At 55.2% G+C, this 20544-nt stretch overlaps 11 non-coding genes across 11 annotated transcripts; all 11 read left to right on the plus strand.

Annotated features, from left to right (window-relative positions):
* The first annotated feature begins 206 nt into the window (after positions 1 to 206).
* LOC138512192 (U6 spliceosomal RNA) lies at positions 207 to 313 on the plus strand. Its single transcript, XR_011281052.1, has one exon. It is a non-coding gene; the product is annotated as a U6 spliceosomal RNA (small nuclear RNA).
* Positions 314 to 2057: 1744 nt separating this feature from the next.
* On the plus strand, positions 2058 to 2164 carry LOC138512194 (U6 spliceosomal RNA). Its single transcript, XR_011281053.1, has one exon. It is a non-coding gene; the product is annotated as a U6 spliceosomal RNA (small nuclear RNA).
* A 1744-nt stretch (positions 2165 to 3908) lies between these two features.
* Positions 3909 to 4015, plus strand: LOC138512195 (U6 spliceosomal RNA). The gene has a single exon (XR_011281054.1). It is a non-coding gene; the product is annotated as a U6 spliceosomal RNA (small nuclear RNA).
* A 1750-nt stretch (positions 4016 to 5765) lies between these two features.
* Positions 5766 to 5872, plus strand: LOC138512196 (U6 spliceosomal RNA). The gene has a single exon (XR_011281055.1). It is a non-coding gene; the product is annotated as a U6 spliceosomal RNA (small nuclear RNA).
* Positions 5873 to 7616: 1744 nt separating this feature from the next.
* LOC138512197 (U6 spliceosomal RNA) lies at positions 7617 to 7723 on the plus strand. The gene has a single exon (XR_011281056.1). It is a non-coding gene; the product is annotated as a U6 spliceosomal RNA (small nuclear RNA).
* A 1744-nt stretch (positions 7724 to 9467) lies between these two features.
* LOC138512198 (U6 spliceosomal RNA) lies at positions 9468 to 9574 on the plus strand. The gene has a single exon (XR_011281057.1). It is a non-coding gene; the product is annotated as a U6 spliceosomal RNA (small nuclear RNA).
* A 1744-nt stretch (positions 9575 to 11318) lies between these two features.
* Positions 11319 to 11425, plus strand: LOC138512199 (U6 spliceosomal RNA). Its single transcript, XR_011281058.1, has one exon. It is a non-coding gene; the product is annotated as a U6 spliceosomal RNA (small nuclear RNA).
* A 1744-nt stretch (positions 11426 to 13169) lies between these two features.
* Positions 13170 to 13276, plus strand: LOC138512200 (U6 spliceosomal RNA). The gene has a single exon (XR_011281059.1). It is a non-coding gene; the product is annotated as a U6 spliceosomal RNA (small nuclear RNA).
* A 1750-nt stretch (positions 13277 to 15026) lies between these two features.
* LOC138512202 (U6 spliceosomal RNA) lies at positions 15027 to 15133 on the plus strand. The gene has a single exon (XR_011281061.1). It is a non-coding gene; the product is annotated as a U6 spliceosomal RNA (small nuclear RNA).
* Positions 15134 to 16877: 1744 nt separating this feature from the next.
* On the plus strand, positions 16878 to 16984 carry LOC138512203 (U6 spliceosomal RNA). The gene has a single exon (XR_011281062.1). It is a non-coding gene; the product is annotated as a U6 spliceosomal RNA (small nuclear RNA).
* A 1744-nt stretch (positions 16985 to 18728) lies between these two features.
* Positions 18729 to 18835, plus strand: LOC138512205 (U6 spliceosomal RNA). Its single transcript, XR_011281063.1, has one exon. It is a non-coding gene; the product is annotated as a U6 spliceosomal RNA (small nuclear RNA).
* Positions 18836 to 20544: the final 1709 nt, after the last annotated feature.

Consider the following 20544-nt stretch of genomic DNA (forward strand, 5'->3'; position numbering starts at 1 on the left):
ATTGCAATAGCCAAGCACACGGAACCTTTCCTTTTGGGCCAAACCAGCAGCGAGGAAGCTTGGGTCGTTGGTCTTTGCCTCTTGGTTCCATATCGGCCCCAGAACCAAACAGTTTCTTGCCAAAGTTAGAGCATAACAAGTCAACCTAGGTCAATAGGCAGCCGATGTGCTGGCTTTTATACACTGGCCAGTTCAGCCCCAAGTGTGTGCTCGCTTCGGCAGCACATATACTAAAATTGGAACGATACAGAGAAGATTAGCATGGCCCCTGCGCAAGGATGACACGCAAATTCGTGAAGCGTTCCATATTTTTAGACACGTGCGTGCCAGGAGAGAAATACCTTTTATTGACAGAATAAAAGGGGCCCCGCTCCCGTGCTGGTCTTGTGCTTGCTCGCTGCCGCGGAAGCCCTTCCCGTTTCTCTTGATCCTCTCTGTGCTGTGCTGCACCGAGAGCGGCTGCCTTGTCCTCTGCTGGCTGCTCATTTCTATATAGCGCTTTCTATATGACCCGCCTCTAGGGGCTCATGGCAAAGAGCGCACAGCCCCTCAAGCTTCACTGCTTCTAGGCCCTACTCTTCATGAGAGCTGGCTGCCTCTAGGTGTGTGATCTCTTTACCCACTTGTGCATTCTTTGCTCAGTGTCATTCGCCAACTGCTCCTTTAAAGCAAGCGAGGGGTGGCAGGGTCTGAAAGGCAGCAGATAGCACGAGAGAGAGTGTGCGTGCGTGTGTCTGTGTGTATGCAAATCACCAGTCAGCCAGGGCCTGCTGGGAGCCCATTCCGCCAGGCCCACCGGCTTTTGGACAGCTCCCAGATGGTTGGAGAAGGACCAGGCTGGGTTAGGCCACGAAGCAGAGGCTGAGCCGTTCCCTGGTGCGCTTTCTGGAAATGTCTCCCTCATTTGGAAATGTGCCCCTCAGTTGCTGAGGTCCCGAGAAGGCTCGCCTGCGGCGCTCACAGAGAGGTCTCTGGCCGATCGTGGCCGATCAGGGACGTGAAGGGCTGCCCTGGGACTGTGTCCAACACAAGCCAACCCCCACCCATTGAAGGACAGGACGCACACATGCATAGAAATCATCTGCTGCTTGTTGGGGCCTTCTGGAGGGACCCCTACTGGTGGTGCTTCGAGATGGCGCCTGGTGTTTCCTTGCTGTGCAACCGGGCCCGCCCCACATAAAATCAAAAGTCTATTGCGAGCAGTGAAGGCCAAGGGAATTTAAATGTAATTCAAAGAAACAAAGCACAGAGTTGGGAGCCCAGCCGGATGGCAGTGGAACCCACAACCTTCTGACTCCTAGTCAGGCGCCTTATCCATTGCACCACTGGCCCCCATACCCCTGGTGCCCTCCGTTAGCTCCTAGTGCTGTTCTTCAAGGTGCCTTTCTGAAGCAGGAGCCACTGCAATGCCTGCTGTCCTGATTTTGTAACACACAAGGCTCACGTCCTGGCACAGTTGATAAAAGCAGGCGACAGGCAGCCAATACCTGTTGTAAGAGGCTTCCTGGCCCTACCAAAGGAAAGCAGTCCCGGCGGGACTTTGAAGCCACTGTCGCTGAAGCCAGCAGCCAAACGTAAACTTACATCGGTTTGAAAATGCATCTCTGGCTTGAAGGCGGGGGCAGCAGCAATCCGGGGCTCTCGGGGGTCCGCGCACTAGGCCGCTGCCTCACCTTGCCTATCCTGGAATTCAACAGGGCCCCCCCCAAGCAAACCCTCACAGGCCCTCTGGCTTTTCTCTGGCTTGTGGGACTATTGTGATGCGTCCAGGCACACAGCACCCATCACCCAGGCATTATGACGGGAGGTGCCACTTTGCATGCAGCCTGGACCATGATCCTTTCTTCCTGCATTGCAATAGCCAAGCACACGGAACCTTTCCTTTTGGGCCAAACCAGCAGCGAGGAAGCTTGGGTCGTTGGTCTTTGCCTCTTGGTTCCATATCGGCCCCAGAACCAAACAGTTTCTTGCCAAAGTTAGAGCATAACAAGTCAACCTAGGTCAATAGGCAGCCGATGTGCTGGCTTTTATACACTGGCCAGTTCAGCCCCAAGTGTGTGCTCGCTTCGGCAGCACATATACTAAAATTGGAACGATACAGAGAAGATTAGCATGGCCCCTGCGCAAGGATGACACGCAAATTCGTGAAGCGTTCCATATTTTTAGACACGTGCGTGCCAGGAGAGAAATACCTTTTATTGACAGAATAAAAGGGGCCCCGCTCCCGTGCTCGTCTTGTGCTTGCTCGCTGCCGCGGAAGCCCTTCCCGTTTCTCTTGATCCTCTCTGTGCTGTGCTGCACCGAGAGCGGCTGCCTTGTCCTCTGCTGGCTGCTCATTTCTATATAGCGCTTTCTATATGACCCGCCTCTAGGGGCTCATGGCAAAGAGCGCACAGCCCCTCAAGCTTCACTGCTTCTAGGCCCTACTCTTCATGAGAGCTGGCTGCCTCTAGGTGTGTGATCTCTTTACCCACTTGTGCATTCTTTGCTCAGTGTCATTCGCCAACTGCTCCTTTAAAGCAAGAGAGGGGTGGCAGGGTCTGAAAGGCAGCAGATAGCACGAGAGAGAGTGTGCGTGCGTGTGTCTGTGTGTATGCAAATCACCAGTCAGCCAGGGCCTGCTGGGAGCCCATTCCGCCAGGCCCACCGGCTTTTGGACAGCTCCCAGATGGTTGGAGAAGGACCAGGCTGGGTTAGGCCACGAAGCAGAGGCTGAGCCGTTCCCTGGTGCGCTTTCTGGAAATGTCTCCCTCATTTGGAAATGTGCCCCTCAGTTGCTGAGGTCCCGAGAAGGCTCGCCTGCGGCGCTCACAGAGAGGTCTCTGGCCGATCGTGGCCGATCAGGGACGTGAAGGGCTGCCCTGGGACTGTGTCCAACACAAGCCAACCCCCACCCATTGAAGGACAGGACGCACACATGCATAGAAATCATCTGCTGCTTGTTGGGGCCTTCTGGAGGGACCCCTACTGGTGGTGCTTCGAGATGGCGCCTGGTGTTTCCTTGCTGTGCAACCGGGCCCGCCCCACATAAAATCAAAAGTCTATTGCGAGCAGTGAAGGCCAAGGGAATTTAAATGTAATTCAAAGAAACAAAGCACAGAGTTGGGAGCCCAGCCGGATGGCAGTGGAACCCACAACCTTCTGACTCCTAGTCAGGCGCCTTATCCATTGCACCACTGGCCCCCATACCCCTGGTGCCCTCCGTTAGCTCCTAGTGCTGTTCTTCAAGGTGCCTTTCTGAAGCAGGAGCCACTGCAATGCCTGCTGTCCTGATTTTGTAACACACAAGGCTCACGTCCTGGCACAGTTGATAAAAGCAGGCGACAGGCAGCCAATACCTGTTGTAAGAGGCTTCCTGGCCCTACCAAAGGAAAGCAGTCCCGGCGGGACTTTGAAGCCACCGTCGCTGAAGCCAGCAGCCAAACGTAAACTTACATCGGTTTGAAAATGCATCTCTGGCTTGAAGGCGGGGGCAGCAGCAATCCGGGGCTCTCGGGGGTCCGCGCACTAGGCCGCTGCCTCACCTTGCCTATCCTGGAATTCAACAGGGCCCCCCCCAAGCAAACCCTCACAGGCCCTCTGGCTTTTCTCTGGCTTGTGGGACTATTGTGATGCGTCCAGGCACACAGCACCCATCACCCAGGCATTATGACGGGAGGTGCCACTTTGCATGCAGCCTGGACCATGATCCTTTCTTCCTGCATTGCAATAGCCAAGCACACGGAACCTTTCCTTTTGGGCCAAACCAGCAGCGAGGAAGCTTGGGTCGTTGGTCTTTGCCTCTTGGTTCCATATCGGCCCCAGAACCAAACAGTTTCTTGCCAAAGTTAGAGCATAACAAGTCAACCTAGGTCAATAGGCAGCCGATGCGCTGGCTTTTATACACTGGCCAGTTCAGCCCCAAGTGTGTGCTCGCTTCGGCAGCACATATACTAAAATTGGAACGATACAGAGAAGATTAGCATGGCCCCTGCGCAAGGATGACACGCAAATTCGTGAAGCGTTCCATATTTTTAGACACGTGCGTGCCAGGAGAGAAATACCTTTTATTGACAGAATAAAAGGGGCCCCGCTCCCGTGCTGGTCTTGTGCTTGCTCGCTGCCGCGGAAGCCCTTCCCGTTTCTCTTGATCCTCTCTGTGCTGTGCTGCACCGAGAGCGGCTGCCTTGTCCTCTGCTGGCTGCTCATTTCTATATAGCGCTTTCTATATGATCCGCCTCTAGGGGCTCATGGCAAAGAGCGCACAGCCCCTCAAGCTTCACTGCTTCTAGGCCCTACTCTTCATGAGAGCTGGCTGCCTCTAGGTGTGTGATCTCTTTACCCACTTGTGCATTCTTTGCTCAGTGTCATTCGCCAACTGCTCCTTTAAAGCAAGCGAGGGGTGGCAGGGTCTGAAAGGCAGCAGATAGCACGAGAGAGAGTGTGCGTGCGTGCGTGTGTCTGTGTGTATGCAAATCACCAGTCAGCCAGGGCCTGCTGGGAGCCCATTCCGCCAGGCCCACCGGCTTTTGGACAGCTCCCAGATGGTTGGAGAAGGACCAGGCTGGGTTAGGCCACGAAGCAGAGGCTGAGCCGTTCCCTGGTGCGCTTTCTGGAAATGTCTCCCTCATTTGGAAATGTGCCCCTCAGTTGCTGAGGTCCCGAGAAGGCTCGCCTGCGGCGCTCACAAGAGAGGTCTCTGGCCGATCGTGGCCGATCAGGGACGTGAAGGGCTGCCCTGGGACTGTGTCCAACACAAGCCAACCCCCACCCATTGAAGGACAGGACGCACACATGCATAGAAATCATCTGCTGCTTGTTGGGGCGGTCTGGAGGGACCCCTACTGGTGGTGCTTCGAGATGGCGCCTGGTGTTTCCTTGCTGTGCAACCGGGCCCGCCCCACATAAAATCAAAAGTCTATTGCGAGCAGTGAAGGCCAAGGGAATTTAAATGTAATTCAAAGAAACAAAGCACAGAGTTGGGAGCCCAGCCGGATGGCAGTGGAACCCACAACCTTCTGACTCCTAGTCAGGCGCCTTATCCATTGCACCACTGGCCCCCCATACCCCTGGTGCCCTCCGTTAGCTCCTAGTGCTGTTCTTCAAGGTGCCTTTCTGAAGCAGGAGCCACTGCAATGCCTGCTGTCCTGATTTTGTAACACACAAGCCTCACGTCCTGGCACAGTTGATAAAAGCAGGCGACAGGCAGCCATTACCTGTTGTAAGAGGCTTCCTGGCCCTACCAAAGGAAAGCAGACCCGGCGGGACTTTGAAGCCACCGTCGCTGAAGCCAGCAGCCAAACGTAAACTTACATCGGTTTGAAAATGCATCTCTGGCTTGAAGGCGGGGGCAGCAGCAATCCGGGGCTCTCGGGGGTCCGCGCACTAGGCCGCTGCCTCACCTTGCCTATCCTGGAATTCAACAGGGCCCCCCCCAAGCAAACCCTCACAGGCCCTCTGGCTTTTCTCTGGCTTGTGGGACTATTGTGATGCGTCCAGGCACACAGCACCCATCACCCAGGCATTATGACGGGAGGTGCCACTTTGCATGCAGCCTGGACCATGATCCTTTCTTCCTGCATTGCAATAGCCAAGCACACGGAACCTTTCCTTTTGGGCCAAACCAGCAGCGAGGAAGCTTGGGTCGTTGGTCTTTGCCTCTTGGTTCCATACCGGCCCCAGAACCAAACAGTTTCTTGCCAAAGTTAGAGCATAACAAGTCAACCTAGGTCAATAGGCAGCCGATGCGCTGGCTTTTATACACTGGCCAGTTCAGCCCCAAGTGTGTGCTCGCTTCGGCAGCACATATACTAAAATTGGAACGATACAGAGAAGATTAGCATGGCCCCTGCGCAAGGATGACACGCAAATTCGTGAAGCGTTCCATATTTTTAGACACGTGCGTGCCAGGAGAGAAATACCTTTTATTGACAGAATAAAAGGGGCCCCGCTCCCGTGCTGGTCTTGTGCTTGCTCGCTGCCGCGGAAGCCCTTCCCGTTTCTCTTGATCCTCTCTGTGCTGTGCTGCACCGAGAGCGGCTGCCTTGTCCTCTGCTGGCTGCTCATTTCTATATAGCGCTTTCTATATGACCCGCCTCTAGGGGCTCATGGCAAAGAGCGCACAGCCCCTCAAGCTTCACTGCTTCTAGGCCCTACTCTTCATGAGAGCTGGCTGCCTCTAGGTGTGTGATCTCTTTACCCACTTGTGCATTCTTTGCTCAGTGTCATTCGCCAACTGCTCCTTTAAAGCAAGCGAGGGGTGGCAGGGTCTGAAAGGCAGCAGATAGCACGAGAGAGAGTGTGCGTGCGTGTGTCTGTGTGTATGCAAATCACCAGTCAGCCAGGGCCTGCTGGGAGCCCATTCCGCCAGGCCCACCGGCTTTTGGACAGCTCCCAGATGGTTGGAGAAGGACCAGGCTGGGTTAGGCCACGAAGCAGAGGCTGAGCCGTTCCCTGGTGCGCTTTCTGGAAATGTCTCCCTCATTTGGAAATGTGCCCCTCAGTTGCTGAGGTCCCGAGAAGGCTCGCCTGCGGCGCTCACAGAGAGGTCTCTGGCCGATCGTGGCCGATCAGGGACGTGAAGGGCTGCCCTGGGACTGTGTCCAACACAAGCCAACCCCCACCCATTGAAGGACAGGACGCACACATGCATAGAAATCATCTGCTGCTTGTTGGGGCCTTCTGGAGGGACCCCTACTGGTGGTGCTTCGAGATGGCGCCTGGTGTTTCCTTGCTGTGCAACCGGGCCCGCCCCACATAAAATCAAAAGTCTATTGCGAGCAGTGAAGGCCAAGGGAATTTAAATGTAATTCAAAGAAACAAAGCACAGAGTTGGGAGCCCAGCCGGATGGCAGTGGAACCCACAACCTTCTGACTCCTAGTCAGGCGCCTTATCCATTGCACCACTGGCCCCCATACCCCTGGTGCCCTCCGTTAGCTCCTAGTGCTGTTCTTCAAGGTGCCTTTCTGAAGCAGGAGCCACTGCAATGCCTGCTGTCCTGATTTTGTAACACACAAGGCTCACGTCCTGGCACAGTTGATAAAAGCAGGCGACAGGCAGCCAATACCTGTTGTAAGAGGCTTCCTGGCCCTACCAAAGGAAAGCAGTCCCGGCGGGACTTTGAAGCCACTGTCGCTGAAGCCAGCAGCCAAACGTAAACTTACATCGGTTTGAAAATGCATCTCTGGCTTGAAGGCGGGGGCAGCAGCAATCCGGGGCTCTCGGGGGTCCGCGCACTAGGCCGCTGCCTCACCTTGCCTATCCTGGAATTCAACAGGGCCCCCCCCAAGCAAACCCTCACAGGCCCTCTGGCTTTTCTCTGGCTTGTGGGACTATTGTGATGCGTCCAGGCACACAGCACCCATCACCCAGGCATTATGACGGGAGGTGCCACTTTGCATGCAGCCTGGACCATGATCCTTTCTTCCTGCATTGCAATAGCCAAGCACACGGAACCTTTCCTTTTGGGCCAAACCAGCAGCGAGGAAGCTTGGGTCGTTGGTCTTTGCCTCTTGGTTCCATATCGGCCCCAGAACCAAACAGTTTCTTGCCAAAGTTAGAGCATAACAAGTCAACCTAGGTCAATAGGCAGCCGATGTGCTGGCTTTTATACACTGGCCAGTTCAGCCCCAAGTGTGTGCTCGCTTCGGCAGCACATATACTAAAATTGGAACGATACAGAGAAGATTAGCATGGCCCCTGCGCAAGGATGACACGCAAATTCGTGAAGCGTTCCATATTTTTAGACACGTGCGTGCCAGGAGAGAAATACCTTTTATTGACAGAATAAAAGGGGCCCCGCTCCCGTGCTGGTCTTGTGCTTGCTCGCTGCCGCGGAAGCCCTTCCCGTTTCTCTTGATCCTCTCTGTGCTGTGCTGCACCGAGAGCGGCTGCCTTGTCCTCTGCTGGCTGCTCATTTCTATATAGCGCTTTCTATATGACCCGCCTCTAGGGGCTCATGGCAAAGAGCGCACAGCCCCTCAAGCTTCACTGCTTCTAGGCCCTACTCTTCATGAGAGCTGGCTGCCTCTAGGTGTGTGATCTCTTTACCCACTTGTGCATTCTTTGCTCAGTGTCATTCGCCAACTGCTCCTTTAAAGCAAGCGAGGGGTGGCAGGGTCTGAAAGGCAGCAGATAGCACGAGAGAGAGTGTGCGTGCGTGTGTCTGTGTGTATGCAAATCACCAGTCAGCCAGGGCCTGCTGGGAGCCCATTCCGCCAGGCCCACCGGCTTTTGGACAGCTCCCAGATGGTTGGAGAAGGACCAGGCTGGGTTAGGCCACGAAGCAGAGGCTGAGCCGTTCCCTGGTGCGCTTTCTGGAAATGTCTCCCTCATTTGGAAATGTGCCCCTCAGTTGCTGAGGTCCCGAGAAGGCTCGCCTGCGGCGCTCACAGAGAGGTCTCTGGCCGATCGTGGCCGATCAGGGACGTGAAGGGCTGCCCTGGGACTGTGTCCAACACAAGCCAACCCCCACCCATTGAAGGACAGGACGCACACATGCATAGAAATCATCTGCTGCTTGTTGGGGCCTTCTGGAGGGACCCCTACTGGTGGTGCTTCGAGATGGCGCCTGGTGTTTCCTTGCTGTGCAACCGGGCCCGCCCCACATAAAATCAAAAGTCTATTGCGAGCAGTGAAGGCCAAGGGAATTTAAATGTAATTCAAAGAAACAAAGCACAGAGTTGGGAGCCCAGCCGGATGGCAGTGGAACCCACAACCTTCTGACTCCTAGTCAGGCGCCTTATCCATTGCACCACTGGCCCCCATACCCCTGGTGCCCTCCGTTAGCTCCTAGTGCTGTTCTTCAAGGTGCCTTTCTGAAGCAGGAGCCACTGCAATGCCTGCTGTCCTGATTTTGTAACACACAAGGCTCACGTCCTGGCACAGTTGATAAAAGCAGGCGACAGGCAGCCAATACCTGTTGTAAGAGGCTTCCTGGCCCTACCAAAGGAAAGCAGTCCCGGCGGGACTTTGAAGCCACTGTCGCTGAAGCCAGCAGCCAAACGTAAACTTACATCGGTTTGAAAATGCATCTCTGGCTTGAAGGCGGGGGCAGCAGCAATCCGGGGCTCTCGGGGGTCCGCGCACTAGGCCGCTGCCTCACCTTGCCTATCCTGGAATTCAACAGGGCCCCCCCCAAGCAAACCCTCACAGGCCCTCTGGCTTTTCTCTGGCTTGTGGGACTATTGTGATGCGTCCAGGCACACAGCACCCATCACCCAGGCATTATGACGGGAGGTGCCACTTTGCATGCAGCCTGGACCATGATCCTTTCTTCCTGCATTGCAATAGCCAAGCACACGGAACCTTTCCTTTTGGGCCAAACCAGCAGCGAGGAAGCTTGGGTCGTTGGTCTTTGCCTCTTGGTTCCATATCGGCCCCAGAACCAAACAGTTTCTTGCCAAAGTTAGAGCATAACAAGTCAACCTAGGTCAATAGGCAGCCGATGTGCTGGCTTTTATACACTGGCCAGTTCAGCCCCAAGTGTGTGCTCGCTTCGGCAGCACATATACTAAAATTGGAACGATACAGAGAAGATTAGCATGGCCCCTGCGCAAGGATGACACGCAAATTCGTGAAGCGTTCCATATTTTTAGACACGTGCGTGCCAGGAGAGAAATACCTTTTATTGACAGAATAAAAGGGGCCCCGCTCCCGTGCTGGTCTTGTGCTTGCTCGCTGCCGCGGAAGCCCTTCCCGTTTCTCTTGATCCTCTCTGTGCTGTGCTGCACCGAGAGCGGCTGCCTTGTCCTCTGCTGGCTGCTCATTTCTATATAGCGCTTTCTATATGACCCGCCTCTAGGGGCTCATGGCAAAGAGCGCACAGCCCCTCAAGCTTCACTGCTTCTAGGCCCTACTCTTCATGAGAGCTGGCTGCCTCTAGGTGTGTGATCTCTTTACCCACTTGTGCATTCTTTGCTCAGTGTCATTCGCCAACTGCTCCTTTAAAGCAAGCGAGGGGTGGCAGGGTCTGAAAGGCAGCAGATAGCACGAGAGAGAGTGTGCGTGCGTGTGTCTGTGTGTATGCAAATCACCAGTCAGCCAGGGCCTGCTGGGAGCCCATTCCGCCAGGCCCACCGGCTTTTGGACAGCTCCCAGATGGTTGGAGAAGGACCAGGCTGGGTTAGGCCACGAAGCAGAGGCTGAGCCGTTCCCTGGTGCGCTTTCTGGAAATGTCTCCCTCATTTGGAAATGTGCCCCTCAGTTGCTGAGGTCCCGAGAAGGCTCGCCTGCGGCGCTCACAGAGAGGTCTCTGGCCGATCGTGGCCGATCAGGGACGTGAAGGGCTGCCCTGGGACTGTGTCCAACACAAGCCAACCCCCACCCATTGAAGGACAGGACGCACACATGCATAGAAATCATCTGCTGCTTGTTGGGGCCTTCTGGAGGGACCCCTACTGGTGGTGCTTCGAGATGGCGCCTGGTGTTTCCTTGCTGTGCAACCGGGCCCGCCCCACATAAAATCAAAAGTCTATTGCGAGCAGTGAAGGCCAAGGGAATTTAAATGTAATTCAAAGAAACAAAGCACAGAGTTGGGAGCCCAGCCGGATGGCAGTGGAACCCACAACCTTCTGACTCCTAGTCAGGCGCCTTATCCATTGCACCACTGGCCCCCATACCCCTGGTGCCCTCCGTTAGCTCCTAGTGCTGTTCTTCAAGGTGCCTTTCTGAAGCAGGAGCCACTGCAATGCCTGCTGTCCTGATTTTGTAACACACAAGGCTCACGTCCTGGCACAGTTGATAAAAGCAGGCGACAGGCAGCCAATACCTGTTGTAAGAGGCTTCCTGGCCCTACCAAAGGAAAGCAGTCCCGGCGGGACTTTGAAGCCACTGTCGCTGAAGCCAGCAGCCAAACGTAAACTTACATCGGTTTGAAAATGCATCTCTGGCTTGAAGGCGGGGGCAGCAGCAATCCGGGGCTCTCGGGGGTCCGCGCACTAGGCCGCTGCCTCACCTTGCCTATCCTGGAATTCAACAGGGCCCCCCCCAAGCAAACCCTCACAGGCCCTCTGGCTTTTCTCTGGCTTGTGGGACTATTGTGATGCGTCCAGGCACACAGCACCCATCACCCAGGCATTATGACGGGAGGTGCCACTTTGCATGCAGCCTGGACCATGATCCTTTCTTCCTGCATTGCAATAGCCAAGCACACGGAACCTTTCCTTTTGGGCCAAACCAGCAGCGAGGAAGCTTGGGTCGTTGGTCTTTGCCTCTTGGTTCCATATCGGCCCCAGAACCAAACAGTTTCTTGCCAAAGTTAGAGCATAACAAGTCAACCTAGGTCAATAGGCAGCCGATGTGCTGGCTTTTATACACTGGCCAGTTCAGCCCCAAGTGTGTGCTCGCTTCGGCAGCACATATACTAAAATTGGAACGATACAGAGAAGATTAGCATGGCCCCTGCGCAAGGATGACACGCAAATTCGTGAAGCGTTCCATATTTTTAGACACGTGCGTGCCAGGAGAGAAATACCTTTTATTGACAGAATAAAAGGGGCCCCGCTCCCGTGCTCGTCTTGTGCTTGCTCGCTGCCGCGGAAGCCCTTCCCGTTTCTCTTGATCCTCTCTGTGCTGTGCTGCACCGAGAGCGGCTGCCTTGTCCTCTGCTGGCTGCTCATTTCTATATAGCGCTTTCTATATGACCCGCCTCTAGGGGCTCATGGCAAAGAGCGCACAGCCCCTCAAGCTTCACTGCTTCTAGGCCCTACTCTTCATGAGAGCTGGCTGCCTCTAGGTGTGTGATCTCTTTACCCACTTGTGCATTCTTTGCTCAGTGTCATTCGCCAACTGCTCCTTTAAAGCAAGCGAGGGGTGGCAGGGTCTGAAAGGCAGCAGATAGCACGAGAGAGAGTGTGCGTGCGTGTGTCTGTGTGTATGCAAATCACCAGTCAGCCAGGGCCTGCTGGGAGCCCATTCCGCCAGGCCCACCGGCTTTTGGACAGCTCCCAGATGGTTGGAGAAGGACCAGGCTGGGTTAGGCCACGAAGCAGAGGCTGAGCCGTTCCCTGGTGCGCTTTCTGGAAATGTCTCCCTCATTTGGAAATGTGCCCCTCAGTTGCTGAGGTCCCGAGAAGGCTCGCCTGCGGCGCTCACAGAGAGGTCTCTGGCCGATCGTGGCCGATCAGGGACGTGAAGGGCTGCCCTGGGACTGTGTCCAACACAAGCCAACCCCCACCCATTGAAGGACAGGACGCACACATGCATAGAAATCATCTGCTGCTTGTTGGGGCCTTCTGGAGGGACCCCTACTGGTGGTGCTTCGAGATGGCGCCTGGTGTTTCCTTGCTGTGCAACCGGGCCCGCCCCACATAAAATCAAAAGTCTATTGCGAGCAGTGAAGGCCAAGGGAATTTAAATGTAATTCAAAGAAACAAAGCACAGAGTTGGGAGCCCAGCCGGATGGCAGTGGAACCCACAACCTTCTGACTCCTAGTCAGGCGCCTTATCCATTGCACCACTGGCCCCCATACCCCTGGTGCCCTCCGTTAGCTCCTAGTGCTGTTCTTCAAGGTGCCTTTCTGAAGCAGGAGCCACTGCAATGCCTGCTGTCCTGATTTTGTAACACACAAGGCTCACGTCCTGGCACAGTTGATAAAAGCAGGCGACAGGCAGCCAATACCTGTTGTAAGAGGCTTCCTGGCCCTACCAAAGGAAAGCAGTCCCGGCGGGACTTTGAAGCCACCGTCGCTGAAGCCAGCAGCCAAACGTAAACTTACATCGGTTTGAAAATGCATCTCTGGCTTGAAGGCGGGGGCAGCAGCAATCCGGGGCTCTCGGGGGTCCGCGCACTAGGCCGCTGCCTCACCTTGCCTATCCTGGAATTCAACAGGGCCCCCCCCAAGCAAACCCTCACAGGCCCTCTGGCTTTTCTCTGGCTTGTGGGACTATTGTGATGCGTCCAGGCACACAGCACCCATCACCCAGGCATTATGACGGGAGGTGCCACTTTGCATGCAGCCTGGACCATGATCCTTTCTTCCTGCATTGCAATAGCCAAGCACACGGAACCTTTCCTTTTGGGCCAAACCAGCAGCGAGGAAGCTTGGGTCGTTGGTCTTTGCCTCTTGGTTCCATATCGGCCCCAGAACCAAACAGTTTCTTGCCAAAGTTAGAGCATAACAAGTCAACCTAGGTCAATAGGCAGCCGATGCGCTGGCTTTTATACACTGGCCAGTTCAGCCCCAAGTGTGTGCTCGCTTCGGCAGCACATATACTAAAATTGGAACGATACAGAGAAGATTAGCATGGCCCCTGCGCAAGGATGACACGCAAATTCGTGAAGCGTTCCATATTTTTAGACACGTGCGTGCCAGGAGAGAAATACCTTTTATTGACAGAATAAAAGGGGCCCCGCTCCCGTGCTGGTCTTGTGCTTGCTCGCTGCCGCGGAAGCCCTTCCCGTTTCTCTTGATCCTCTCTGTGCTGTGCTGCACCGAGAGCGGCTGCCTTGTCCTCTGCTGGCTGCTCATTTCTATATAGCGCTTTCTATATGATCCGCCTCTAGGGGCTCATGGCAAAGAGCGCACAGCCCCTCAAGCTTCACTGCTTCTAGGCCCTACTCTTCATGAGAGCTGGCTGCCTCTAGGTGTGTGATCTCTTTACCCACTTGTGCATTCTTTGCTCAGTGTCATTCGCCAACTGCTCCTTTAAAGCAAGCGAGGGGTGGCAGGGTCTGAAAGGCAGCAGATAGCACGAGAGAGAGTGTGCGTGCGTGCGTGTGTCTGTGTGTATGCAAATCACCAGTCAGCCAGGGCCTGCTGGGAGCCCATTCCGCCAGGCCCACCGGCTTTTGGACAGCTCCCAGATGGTTGGAGAAGGACCAGGCTGGGTTAGGCCACGAAGCAGAGGCTGAGCCGTTCCCTGGTGCGCTTTCTGGAAATGTCTCCCTCATTTGGAAATGTGCCCCTCAGTTGCTGAGGTCCCGAGAAGGCTCGCCTGCGGCGCTCACAAGAGAGGTCTCTGGCCGATCGTGGCCGATCAGGGACGTGAAGGGCTGCCCTGGGACTGTGTCCAACACAAGCCAACCCCCACCCATTGAAGGACAGGACGCACACATGCATAGAAATCATCTGCTGCTTGTTGGGGCGGTCTGGAGGGACCCCTACTGGTGGTGCTTCGAGATGGCGCCTGGTGTTTCCTTGCTGTGCAACCGGGCCCGCCCCACATAAAATCAAAAGTCTATTGCGAGCAGTGAAGGCCAAGGGAATTTAAATGTAATTCAAAGAAACAAAGCACAGAGTTGGGAGCCCAGCCGGATGGCAGTGGAACCCACAACCTTCTGACTCCTAGTCAGGCGCCTTATCCATTGCACCACTGGCCCCCCATACCCCTGGTGCCCTCCGTTAGCTCCTAGTGCTGTTCTTCAAGGTGCCTTTCTGAAGCAGGAGCCACTGCAATGCCTGCTGTCCTGATTTTGTAACACACAAGCCTCACGTCCTGGCACAGTTGATAAAAGCAGGCGACAGGCAGCCATTACCTGTTGTAAGAGGCTTCCTGGCCCTACCAAAGGAAAGCAGACCCGGCGGGACTTTGAAGCCACCGTCGCTGAAGCCAGCAGCCAAACGTAAACTTACATCGGTTTGAAAATGCATCTCTGGCTTGAAGGCGGGGGCAGCAGCAATCCGGGGCTCTCGGGGGTCCGCGCACTAGGCCGCTGCCTCACCTTGCCTATCCTGGAATTCAACAGGGCCCCCCCCAAGCAAACCCTCACAGGCCCTCTGGCTTTTCTCTGGCTTGTGGGACTATTGTGATGCGTCCAGGCACACAGCACCCATCACCCAGGCATTATGACGGGAGGTGCCACTTTGCATGCAGCCTGGACCATGATCCTTTCTTCCTGCATTGCAATAGCCAAGCACACGGAACCTTTCCTTTTGGGCCAAACCAGCAGCGAGGAAGCTTGGGTCGTTGGTCTTTGCCTCTTGGTTCCATACCGGCCCCAGAACCAAACAGTTTCTTGCCAAAGTTAGAGCATAACAAGTCAACCTAGGTCAATAGGCAGCCGATGCGCTGGCTTTTATACACTGGCCAGTTCAGCCCCAAGTGTGTGCTCGCTTCGGCAGCACATATACTAAAATTGGAACGATACAGAGAAGATTAGCATGGCCCCTGCGCAAGGATGACACGCAAATTCGTGAAGCGTTCCATATTTTTAGACACGTGCGTGCCAGGAGAGAAATACCTTTTATTGACAGAATAAAAGGGGCCCCGCTCCCGTGCTGGTCTTGTGCTTGCTCGCTGCCGCGGAAGCCCTTCCCGTTTCTCTTGATCCTCTCTGTGCTGTGCTGCACCGAGAGCGGCTGCCTTGTCCTCTGCTGGCTGCTCATTTCTATATAGCGCTTTCTATATGACCCGCCTCTAGGGGCTCATGGCAAAGAGCGCACAGCCCCTCAAGCTTCACTGCTTCTAGGCCCTACTCTTCATGAGAGCTGGCTGCCTCTAGGTGTGTGATCTCTTTACCCACTTGTGCATTCTTTGCTCAGTGTCATTCGCCAACTGCTCCTTTAAAGCAAGCGAGGGGTGGCAGGGTCTGAAAGGCAGCAGATAGCACGAGAGAGAGTGTGCGTGCGTGTGTCTGTGTGTATGCAAATCACCAGTCAGCCAGGGCCTGCTGGGAGCCCATTCCGCCAGGCCCACCGGCTTTTGGACAGCTCCCAGATGGTTGGAGAAGGACCAGGCTGGGTTAGGCCACGAAGCAGAGGCTGAGCCGTTCCCTGGTGCGCTTTCTGGAAATGTCTCCCTCATTTGGAAATGTGCCCCTCAGTTGCTGAGGTCCCGAGAAGGCTCGCCTGCGGCGCTCACAGAGAGGTCTCTGGCCGATCGTGGCCGATCAGGGACGTGAAGGGCTGCCCTGGGACTGTGTCCAACACAAGCCAACCCCCACCCATTGAAGGACAGGACGCACACATGCATAGAAATCATCTGCTGCTTGTTGGGGCCTTCTGGAGGGACCCCTACTGGTGGTGCTTCGAGATGGCGCCTGGTGTTTCCTTGCTGTGCAACCGGGCCCGCCCCACATAAAATCAAAAGTCTATTGCGAGCAGTGAAGGCCAAGGGAATTTAAATGTAATTCAAAGAAACAAAGCACAGAGTTGGGAGCCCAGCCGGATGGCAGTGGAACCCACAACCTTCTGACTCCTAGTCAGGCGCCTTATCCATTGCACCACTGGCCCCCATACCCCTGGTGCCCTCCGTTAGCTCCTAGTGCTGTTCTTCAAGGTGCCTTTCTGAAGCAGGAGCCACTGCAATGCCTGCTGTCCTGATTTTGTAACACACAAGGCTCACGTCCTGGCACAGTTGATAAAAGCAGGCGACAGGCAGCCAATACCTGTTGTAAGAGGCTTCCTGGCCCTACCAAAGGAAAGCAGTCCCGGCGGGACTTTGAAGCCACTGTCGCTGAAGCCAGCAGCCAAACGTAAACTTACATCGGTTTGAAAATGCATCTCTGGCTTGAAGGCGGGGGCAGCAGCAATCCGGGGCTCTCGGGGGTCCGCGCACTAGGCCGCTGCCTCACCTTGCCTATCCTGGAATTCAACAGGGCCCCCCCCAAGCAAACCCTCACAGGCCCTCTGGCTTTTCTCTGGCTTGTGGGACTATTGTGATGCGTCCAGGCACACAGCACCCATCACCCAGGCATTATGACGGGAGGTGCCACTTTGCATGCAGCCTGGACCATGATCCTTTCTTCCTGCATTGCAATAGCCAAGCACACGGAACCTTTCCTTTTGGGCCAAACCAGCAGCGAGGAAGCTTGGGTCGTTGGTCTTTGCCTCTTGGTTCCATATCGGCCCCAGAACCAAACAGTTTCTTGCCAAAGTTAGAGCATAACAAGTCAACCTAGGTCAATAGGCAGCCGATGTGCTGGCTTTTATACACTGGCCAGTTCAGCCCCAAGTGTGTGCTCGCTTCGGCAGCACATATACTAAAATTGGAACGATACAGAGAAGATTAGCATGGCCCCTGCGCAAGGATGACACGCAAATTCGTGAAGCGTTCCATATTTTTAGACACGTGCGTGCCAGGAGAGAAATACCTTTTATTGACAGAATAAAAGGGGCCCCGCTCCCGTGCTGGTCTTGTGCTTGCTCGCTGCCGCGGAAGCCCTTCCCGTTTCTCTTGATCCTCTCTGTGCTGTGCTGCACCGAGAGCGGCTGCCTTGTCCTCTGCTGGCTGCTCATTTCTATATAGCGCTTTCTATATGACCCGCCTCTAGGGGCTCATGGCAAAGAGCGCACAGCCCCTCAAGCTTCACTGCTTCTAGGCCCTACTCTTCATGAGAGCTGGCTGCCTCTAGGTGTGTGATCTCTTTACCCACTTGTGCATTCTTTGCTCAGTGTCATTCGCCAACTGCTCCTTTAAAGCAAGCGAGGGGTGGCAGGGTCTGAAAGGCAGCAGATAGCACGAGAGAGAGTGTGCGTGCGTGTGTCTGTGTGTATGCAAATCACCAGTCAGCCAGGGCCTGCTGGGAGCCCATTCCGCCAGGCCCACCGGCTTTTGGACAGCTCCCAGATGGTTGGAGAAGGACCAGGCTGGGTTAGGCCACGAAGCAGAGGCTGAGCCGTTCCCTGGTGCGCTTTCTGGAAATGTCTCCCTCATTTGGAAATGTGCCCCTCAGTTGCTGAGGTCCCGAGAAGGCTCGCCTGCGGCGCTCACAGAGAGGTCTCTGGCCGATCGTGGCCGATCAGGGACGTGAAGGGCTGCCCTGGGACTGTGTCCAACACAAGCCAACCCCCACCCATTGAAGGACAGGACGCACACATGCATAGAAATCATCTGCTGCTTGTTGGGGCCTTCTGGAGGGACCCCTACTGGTGGTGCTTCGAGATGGCGCCTGGTGTTTCCTTGCTGTGCAACCGGGCCCGCCCCACATAAAATCAAAAGTCTATTGCGAGCAGTGAAGGCCAAGGGAATTTAAATGTAATTCAAAGAAACAAAGCACAGAGTTGGGAGCCCAGCCGGATGGCAGTGGAACCCACAACCTTCTGACTCCTAGTCAGGCGCCTTATCCATTGCACCACTGGCCCCCATACCCCTGGTGCCCTCCGTTAGCTCCTAGTGCTGTTCTTCAAGGTGCCTTTCTGAAGCAGGAGCCACTGCAATGCCTGCTGTCCTGATTTTGTAACACACAAGGCTCACGTCCTGGCACAGTTGATAAAAGCAGGCGACAGGCAGCCAATACCTGTTGTAAGAGGCTTCCTGGCCCTACCAAAGGAAAGCAGTCCCGGCGGGACTTTGAAGCCACTGTCGCTGAAGCCAGCAGCCAAACGTAAACTTACATCGGTTTGAAAATGCATCTCTGGCTTGAAGGCGGGGGCAGCAGCAATCCGGGGCTCTCGGGGGTCCGCGCACTAGGCCGCTGCCTCACCTTGCCTATCCTGGAATTCAACAGGGCCCCCCCCAAGCAAACCCTCACAGGCCCTCTGGCTTTTCTCTGGCTTGTGGGACTATTGTGATGCGTCCAGGCACACAGCACCCATCACCCAGGCATTATGACGGGAGGTGCCACTTTGCATGCAGCCTGGACCATGATCCTTTCTTCCTGCATTGCAATAGCCAAGCACACGGAACCTTTCCTTTTGGGCCAAACCAGCAGCGAGGAAGCTTGGGTCGTTGGTCTTTGCCTCTTGGTTCCATATCGGCCCCAGAACCAAACAGTTTCTTGCCAAAGTTAGAGCATAACAAGTCAACCTAGGTCAATAGGCAGCCGATGTGCTGGCTTTTATACACTGGCCAGTTCAGCCCCAAGTGTGTGCTCGCTTCGGCAGCACATATACTAAAATTGGAACGATACAGAGAAGATTAGCATGGCCCCTGCGCAAGGATGACACGCAAATTCGTGAAGCGTTCCATATTTTTAGACACGTGCGTGCCAGGAGAGAAATACCTTTTATTGACAGAATAAAAGGGGCCCCGCTCCCGTGCTCGTCTTGTGCTTGCTCGCTGCCGCGGAAGCCCTTCCCGTTTCTCTTGATCCTCTCTGTGCTGTGCTGCACCGAGAGCGGCTGCCTTGTCCTCTGCTGGCTGCTCATTTCTATATAGCGCTTTCTATATGACCCGCCTCTAGGGGCTCATGGCAAAGAGCGCACAGCCCCTCAAGCTTCACTGCTTCTAGGCCCTACTCTTCATGAGAGCTGGCTGCCTCTAGGTGTGTGATCTCTTTACCCACTTGTGCATTCTTTGCTCAGTGTCATTCGCCAACTGCTCCTTTAAAGCAAGCGAGGGGTGGCAGGGTCTGAAAGGCAGCAGATAGCACGAGAGAGAGTGTGCGTGCGTGTGTCTGTGTGTATGCAAATCACCAGTCAGCCAGGGCCTGCTGGGAGCCCATTCCGCCAGGCCCACCGGCTTTTGGACAGCTCCCAGATGGTTGGAGAAGGACCAGGCTGGGTTAGGCCACGAAGCAGAGGCTGAGCCGTTCCCTGGTGCGCTTTCTGGAAATGTCTCCCTCATTTGGAAATGTGCCCCTCAGTTGCTGAGGTCCCGAGAAGGCTCGCCTGCGGCGCTCACAGAGAGGTCTCTGGCCGATCGTGGCCGATCAGGGACGTGAAGGGCTGCCCTGGGACTGTGTCCAACACAAGCCAACCCCCACCCATTGAAGGACAGGACGCACACATGCATAGAAATCATCTGCTGCTTGTTGGGGCCTTCTGGAGGGACCCCTACTGGTGGTGCTTCGAGATGGCGCCTGGTGTTTCCTTGCTGTGCAACCGGGCCCGCCCCACATAAAATCAAAAGTCTATTGCGAGCAGTGAAGGCCAAGGGAATTTAAATGTAATTCAAAGAAACAAAGCACAGAGTTGGGAGCCCAGCCGGATGGCAGTGGAACCCACAACCTTCTGACTCCTAGTCAGGCGCCTTATCCATTGCACCACTGGCCCCCATACCCCTGGTGCCCTCCGTTAGCTCCTAGTGCTGTTCTTCAAGGTGCCTTTCTGAAGCAGGAGCCACTGCAATGCCTGCTGTCCTGATTTTGTAACACACAAGGCTCACGTCCTGGCACAGTTGATAAAAGCAGGCGACAGGCAGCCAATACCTGTTGTAAGAGGCTTCCTGGCCCTACCAAAGGAAAGCAGTCCCGGCGGGACTTTGAAGCCACCGTCGCTGAAGCCAGCAGCCAAACGTAAACTTACATCGGTTTGAAAATGCATCTCTGGCTTGAAGGCGGGGGCAGCAGCAATCCGGGGCTCTCGGGGGTCCGCGCACTAGGCCGCTGCCTCACCTTGCCTATCCTGGAATTCAACAGGGCCCCCCCCAAGCAAACCCTCACAGGCCCTCTGGCTTTTCTCTGGCTTGTGGGACTATTGTGATGCGTCCAGGCACACAGCACCCATCACCCAGGCATTATGACGGGAGGTGCCACTTTGCATGCAGCCTGGACCATGATCCTTTCTTCCTGCATTGCAATAGCCAAGCACACGGAACCTTTCCTTTTGGGCCAAACCAGCAGCGAGGAAGCTTGGGTCGTTGGTCTTTGCCTCTTGGTTCCATATCGGCCCCAGAACCAAACAGTTTCTTGCCAAAGTTAGAGCATAACAAGTCAACCTAGGTCAATAGGCAGCCGATGCGCT

Source organism: Ambystoma mexicanum, chromosome 6p (genome assembly GCF_040938575.1).
Source record: "Ambystoma mexicanum isolate Mex_15411 chromosome 6p, UKY_AmexF1_1, whole genome shotgun sequence".
In the NCBI taxonomy this organism is placed as follows: Eukaryota; Metazoa; Chordata; class Amphibia; order Caudata; family Ambystomatidae; genus Ambystoma; species Ambystoma mexicanum.